The sequence below is a fragment of the Citrus sinensis genome, chromosome 8 (genome assembly GCF_022201045.2).
Source record: "Citrus sinensis cultivar Valencia sweet orange chromosome 8, DVS_A1.0, whole genome shotgun sequence".
Lineage (NCBI taxonomy): Eukaryota > Viridiplantae > Streptophyta > Magnoliopsida > Sapindales > Rutaceae > Citrus > Citrus sinensis.
In genome coordinates this window covers 7,398,659-7,406,073 of record NC_068563.1, presented here as the reverse complement: position 1 = coordinate 7,406,073, position 7,415 = coordinate 7,398,659, and positions in this window count along the sequence as shown.

Here is a 7,415-nt window from a genome sequence, read left to right as displayed (position 1 = left end):
GATTAAATCATATTTATTTCTTAAGAGTTTCACCTTCCCCTAACTAATATTATTTAGTTAAGCATAATTAAAATAAAAAGAAGTAGTAAAATTGAATTACTTATAATTAAAAGAAATAAAAACAACTAAAATTGGAAATAAAACTAATTTTATTAATGAAAATAATTATACAAAATATTAAAAACACACCTGGAAATCAAGATTACAAGGAGATGGAGAGAATTTGAGAAGAAGAGAGTTGTAGAGAGATGATTAAAACACAAAAATGAGGCCCTATTTATAGAAAAATAAATTCATAATCCAGTGCTTTGCGATCCATCATAGGCTTCATGCATGTGCTCCTCACAACCCTTAGATTAAGATCTAATGGCTGGTCAAACTTCAAAAGTCAACATCACACATGGCATCATTTGACTCGTCCGATTTGCCCAAAGAACGGTTGAGATTTGGCGGGTTAATAAGTGGATCGGGTCGACCCGAATACAAAGATTCAGATCCTCCAACTTGCTTCACCAACCATTGCCATGTGGCACAATCATGGCCATTGAATCATGAACGGTTGAGATTTAGTCAAGATTGCCAGTTATCCCATGCACTCATATCTATTGTAAGCTCATTTCATCATCCAATCAGTGCTCGGTCAACAGGAAAAATCAACTTTTTTTACACAAGCCCAATTTTAAGCCGATCTTGACTGATCTTAAGGTTTTCGGACCTCCGAAATCTAAATTTGACCTCCGTTTATCTGTTTGGAGCCTCGAAGTACGTGAAATTAATAATTTTCCTAATAAACACATAAAAATACATAAAATTAAATATATTTAAAACATAATTAATAATTCATAATATATTACATAAACACAAATATAAATTATAACATAAGCATAAAATAACATATTATCGCTTGATAATTAAACAATTTTTAATACTAATCATGAGACAGTTCTGAATTTACTAAGAAAGAAACAATTTTGAATTTATCAAGAAGCAAATTGTTTTGAAAATGTTTTTGGTGTCGGATCTTCTTGAAAATTTTATATGAGATACCTATGGATGTCCAAAAAGGTTCTGTAGAATGTTGTGTCATTCTGATTCTTAGATTAAGGGTTAAATTCTAAATTAGAAAATTAGGTTGTTAGAATAAATTGTTAATAGTTATATGTTGTATTTGTTTAAACTATTGGAGGGGTTTGAGGATATTAGAGGCTTAGAGTTGTGTTTAGATCATTACTTTTATCGAGGTAAGTAACTTCATTCCAATGTACTAGATATGTTTGATTATTTTGATACTTCTATAAGTACATGTATTTTTATAGTTCTTTGAAGATTAATTATTTTTCATAACAAAACTAGTTTATGTAAATGTTTTCAAATATGAAAATTATGTTATTTTTATGGTTTTAACATAATATTATTAATGCTTTAAATGTGTAATTTATTTTTTTTCATGATTGTCATTTATGAATTTGCCTATAAAACATTAGAATTAAATTTATTTTGCAAGCCTAAATCATTGTTGATTTTTATGAATCCAATATAAGTATTTTATTCACATATATGATTGAGATTATTTATGGTTGTTTGGGGATCACCTCTTGACGGCCAGAGTGCTGCGAAGTGCCACGTGCAAGTCATTACATTTGGAAAATGAATTTAAATATTTTGTCTCATTGTCCGTAGTTATTCTTATTATGATTCTAATTGTATTATACAATATATATGTTCTAGACCAGTACAGGGTTTTTGTTCTGAATGTGCACATAATATTCTGATTCTCATTCTATTTCTGACGAGGCCACCGGGAGTATAGGTGACACTATGTCACATTTGCTAACCTTTTTTTCTTTATAAACGTTATACAATTTGCTCCCATGATTATGCTTTTGATATTCTGAACCACTTTGAATTTATGTCATCTTGTTGTAATATGTTGTTTTATGAAATCTATGAATTATAACATATGTTTTGATTTAAAAAAAAAAAAGAGAGAGAGAGAAGACTTGCAATATTTTTTCACCCAATGGGAATGTTTTACTTACCGATTTGACAGCTCACTCATCATCATTACTTTTTACAGATTAAGTACTTTGTTGAGTGTTGTGCCTACCTCTAAAGCTAAAGATTCATTTACTTTTGCTAATTGAATAAGAGAAGGATAAAATGATGTTTCCTTTAAGTTTTTTTATTTTATGAATTTGTATTTAGAGAGTTTTAAGACTTTTGTCATATTTGTCTTCGGGAGAAAATATTTAGTGTTAGACATATGGATTTGTAGATTTATTTGAAAACAATTTGAGGTATTTCAATTTCGATTTTTTGTGTAAGGATTTTGATTTATAAGTAACCTTCTTCATCACGTGCTACACATGTGTTAGATTTGGAGTGTTACAACATATTTGATATTATCATTGTTTTGTGGCCTGGTCGTCACAACTTCAAATCCATTTGCTAAAATCTTTTGGAGCAACCATATAAGGAAACTTTGAGCAGGGCTTCCAGTATTTAGTCTTTTGATGCTGCCAAGGACTAGAAAAACCAAGCAATTAATCAGCTCATATTGTAACACCAAATTCCATAATTTTAATTATGGAAATTCAACTTTTATTGGAAATCATATACGGCTATAACCCTTATTAATAGGGATATTAAAACTATAAATAGGGTTATTCATGGGATAATATTGGAAAAGGCTTACTTTTCCAAATTTAATAAGATTTCCTAAGACTCCCTATAAATTTATACTTTTCTCTCTTCCATAACCCTAAGTACACAAGGTTTTTCTTCTTTTTCTCTACCTCTCATTACGCTCTCACTCATACCCTAGGGTTCAAACCCTTGTTTAACAGAGAATCATATGGGTAGGTAAGTTTACTATTCTTATTCTGTACAAGTTTTCCTATCACTTTATTTAGTGTTGGCATGATTTTAGATTGTTACATATCATAATGCATGATCTAGGATGTGTTTAAATTTTGTTTAGGGCTTAATTTATTGTTGAGTCATGTTAATCGATTCTTGATGCATTAAGCACAATAGACAATTCTGAATAGCTTGAGCATCTAGGAATTAAACATATATTTTCTAAATGAATCTTCTTAAGAACCTTATCTTTATGAAAATAGACATGTAGTGCTTATGAAATAAATTTTGTTTCATGAGATTTGACGTCGTTTTCAATTTTATATGTATTTTTGAAACAGACATTGCTGCACTGTAAAACTGCAACTTTAGAAAAATGACACAAAATTATTTGCACTACGAATTCGAAATATTTTGAAATTTTAAATAGAGATTGATATATGTGTCTAGTATTCAAAGTTTTAATTTTATAATTTTCTGATTAATTTCTGATTTTATAATAATCTCGGAATCAATTAAGGCACTGTGAAACAGTTTCAAATTTGTCAAGAAATAAATAGTTTTGAAAATGTTATTGGTATCAGATCTTCTTGAAACTTTTATATGAGATACCCATGGATGTCCGGAATAATTTTGTAGAATGTTGTGTCATTCTAATGTTTAGATTAAGAGTTTAAATTTTGAGAATCAGACTTGTAGGGGGTATGAAATAGAAAATTAGGTTCTTAGAATAAGATATTAATAGTTATATCTTGTATTTTGTTTAAGGTGTTTGAGATGTTTGAGGCTCTTAGAGACTTAGAAGAGTGTTAGATCAATTCTTTTATCGAAGTAAGTAACTTCATTGCTGATGTACTGGACAAGTATGATTATTTTGATATTATTATAAGTGTTTTCTATACTACTTAAAGGATTAACTGATTTTCATAACAAAATTAGTTTATGTAAATATTTTCAAATTTTTTTAACAAAATATTATAAATGCTTTTCAATATGTAATTTATTTTGTTACATGATTACCTTTTATGATTTTGTCTATAAAATATTTTGCATGCCTAAATCATTATTATAGACATTTATGAATCTGATACGAAAGTTTTATGTCCATGTACTATTTAAATTATTTATGATTGTATGAGGGCCACCTCTTGAGACTATATGAGAGCTATCTCTCGAGGCCCAGAGCGCCATGAAGTGCCAAATACAGTATTGGATTTCTGTTCTGAGTGTGCGCACGATATTCTGATTCTGATTCTAATTCTGATTCTGTTTTTGGCTAGGTCACCAAAGGTATAGGTAACACTATGTGACATAAGCTAATCTTTTGTTCTCTGGGTATGTTTTATTTGTTTTGGTTTTATAATTAACTATGCTTTTGATATTCTGAAAACTATGAATTTCTATCATCTTATCATGATATGTCATTTTATGAAATTTATGAATAATAATATATGTTTTGATAAAAGGCTTGCAATATTTTTTGCATCGATAAGCCTAGTGTATTGGGAATGATTTTACTTACCGAGTTAATAGCTCACCTCTTGTCATTACTTTTTGCAGGTTAAGTAACTTATTGAGAGGTCTGCTTTTCATTGGAGTTGAAGATTCATTTTCTTTTTGCTAATTGAATAAGAGAAGGAATAAACTTCTGTTTCTTTTAAGTTTATTTATTTTATGAATTTGTAATTGGGGAGTTATGAGACTTTGTTATATTTATGTCTTCAAAAGAGATTATTTGGTATTAGACATATAGATTTGTGGTTTTAGTTGAATAAATATTTGAGGTATTTCAGTTTGAAATTTATGGGTAAGAATTATGATTTGTAAGTAACCTCCTCCATCACATGCACCGCATGTGTTAGATTTGGGGTGTTACACATATGGTAACTTTTCCCGAGCTTGGACTGAAGTTGATGAAATGATACGTTGATTGGAAGCATCAAAGAAACCTATCATCGCAAGCCAAGGCTTGGACAAATTAAAAGAAATTCATTTCTTGACCAATTGCAGTACTCTAGCTAATTATTTCACAATATATGGATAATCACATGCTTATTACTCAAATTTTTAGGAATTCTTTAGTCAACTATGTTATTAGAAGCAAAATCCTGATAGCTTAATAGAATGTGTTTGATCCACAGCATTCCCAGTGCATGCCAACAACTATTTTGATATTATACTGTGGTTCCTAAGGAAAAAAGAAATAGTACATATCTCCTTATCTAGATAAGTTAGATTAGTATATGTATAGTTCAAATTGATTACACTTGTTTCAGTTCATCTGAGCTTTAATGACTTGTATTTTCTTTTTCAGCAATGAGCAAACACTCGATTATTCAAATTGATTACACTTGTTTCAGTTGCATTACAGCTTATAATTTAAATGAATACCCCACAGTTTTTAAAAATGAACGTGAAGACAGAGACATGTCATTCCTTGGAAAGAAACTTTCTGCCTCATTCCTGACTAATGCAACAATAAGGCAAACTGGGAGAGCCTCTGAAGTACATATGAAGGATTCCCTAATGAGCCATACTGCTGCTAAACCTGCATGGAACTAGCGAAGTTCTACAGCTATGATACTACTAATTGAATAAAAACAAATGTATCTATGCAGTGGAAAATTTGAGATTATGTTCAACAATTTTCAGTGACCTTCGTGTAAAGTTACTGCAGATGCTGCAAACTGACTGCATTCACTTGGTCCAACAGATGAGTTTTTTAAACACTTTTGCAGATTCTGATATAATTTCTTTGTGACAGAAATCATGTACTTGTGCACTGACACTATAAATTAAAGCAGAAGGCAAAATGAATAAAAACGGAAAATATATTTCATCATCATTGGTAAAAAGTTGAAGGATATTTTGTGTATGAGAATATGGAGTTGAATTGTGCTTCTTCTGGATCCAATCATACAGAAAGGGCTTGCTGGAAACTAGATCATTTGATAAGTGATGTAAATGGTGTATAATTAAAATAAACACTAACATAGGCAAAGAAAATAAGAACTCAATTGATGCTTTAATATTAGATTTCCAAGAATACGATACAAAATGAAACAAGATGCATTTTCCACCGGACCGGAGTAACTTTCCAAATTTCAAGGAAGAAAAAGTGAGAATAATAATAAAAGCAATGTTCAGGATACAGGTATATGGCCTACTCGAGAAAATTATACTCAATGATCAGTGTTGGTTTCCTTTCTCATTGCTTATTTAACCTAGAAATAAGCTCTGTGAAGACGTCTTCGCCGCAGGGAATTCTGAGAAGCCCCCCCGCGGGATGATCATCAAATCCAAATTCTTTTTCAGCTTGACTCAACAAGTCTTGAAATAAAGACTGATTCAACTATGATACTGAAATCATGAATCTCTTCATCTCGTTTTCTCCTACATAATCTGCAACATAGCCTTCTGGGGTCATTTTAGCCGATTGGGGTCCATTAAAAGGATACTTTTGAAGAATTTTCTTGGCATGAACAATACCAGGCAAACGGAAACCCATGACTTTGATTAGATAAAACTAGAAATGAATTTCAAAGAACTTGAAAACAATGGTGAGTTTTAGTACTTGAGAATGTTAAGTTGTGACTTGGGTTGCTTCTGAACCAATCATCTGTATATATAGATGAATGCATTGAATGGTCTAAAGGAAATCTTCTGGTACGTTGTCGGTCTGTGAAGAGGCATTTTGGACCAGAGACATTAGCTCATGAGGGATCACATGGTTCTGTCTTCCAACTCTTTATCAGATTTTCAAGCAAAATTTACCAAATGACATAATTAGGATCACTTGCGAATCGTAAATCTTTTAAGAGTTGAGTACCTTTTCTATTTTGGCATAGTGCCAGCTAGCTAGGTAATGGCTTCTATTAGTACATGCTTGTGACATTACATGCACATTACTAGTCACTCAGGCTAACTTTAAAGCAATTCAGACCTATCTGATTCCATATGGCATCAATTGGCTAGACAAGCCACCTGGAAACTCACTTAAACGGTGCCCTGCTATAAGTCCTCATCACCATCGACCAGTACCCTAATGTACGAGCACAGACGAGCTATATATAACCAATTTATATACATCTGTAAACCCATTGGAATCTGGAGGCCTCACATACTATAATGGATTTACTTGCTAGACGAGGCAGCGAAAAGTTCAGCTGAAGCATGCCCTACTTTGTCGGTTCAATCACCAGACGCCTGATTACACAAGATGCCACTATTACGTTGATTGTTCTCTCTGCAATATCTATTTCGAGTGATGAATAATGGTCTGGACTACTCAAAATAAATATTTTCACATGGTTTAATTTTCTTGTCTTCCTCTAGTACTTGTAATGAATTTTCACATGGTTTAAAAGAGCCCTCCGTTGAGTAGTTAATTTATATGAACAGTTAGGATTAACAAGTGAGTTTAGTGAGTTACTCAAGCTGATAAATTTCCAAGTTAATGAAATTGTAGCTATGCAACTCAAGAGGGGGGTTGAATTGAGTAATTAAAATAAGTAAAAATAGCAAAACAATTTAAATTATTGCTTTAAGACATGAAT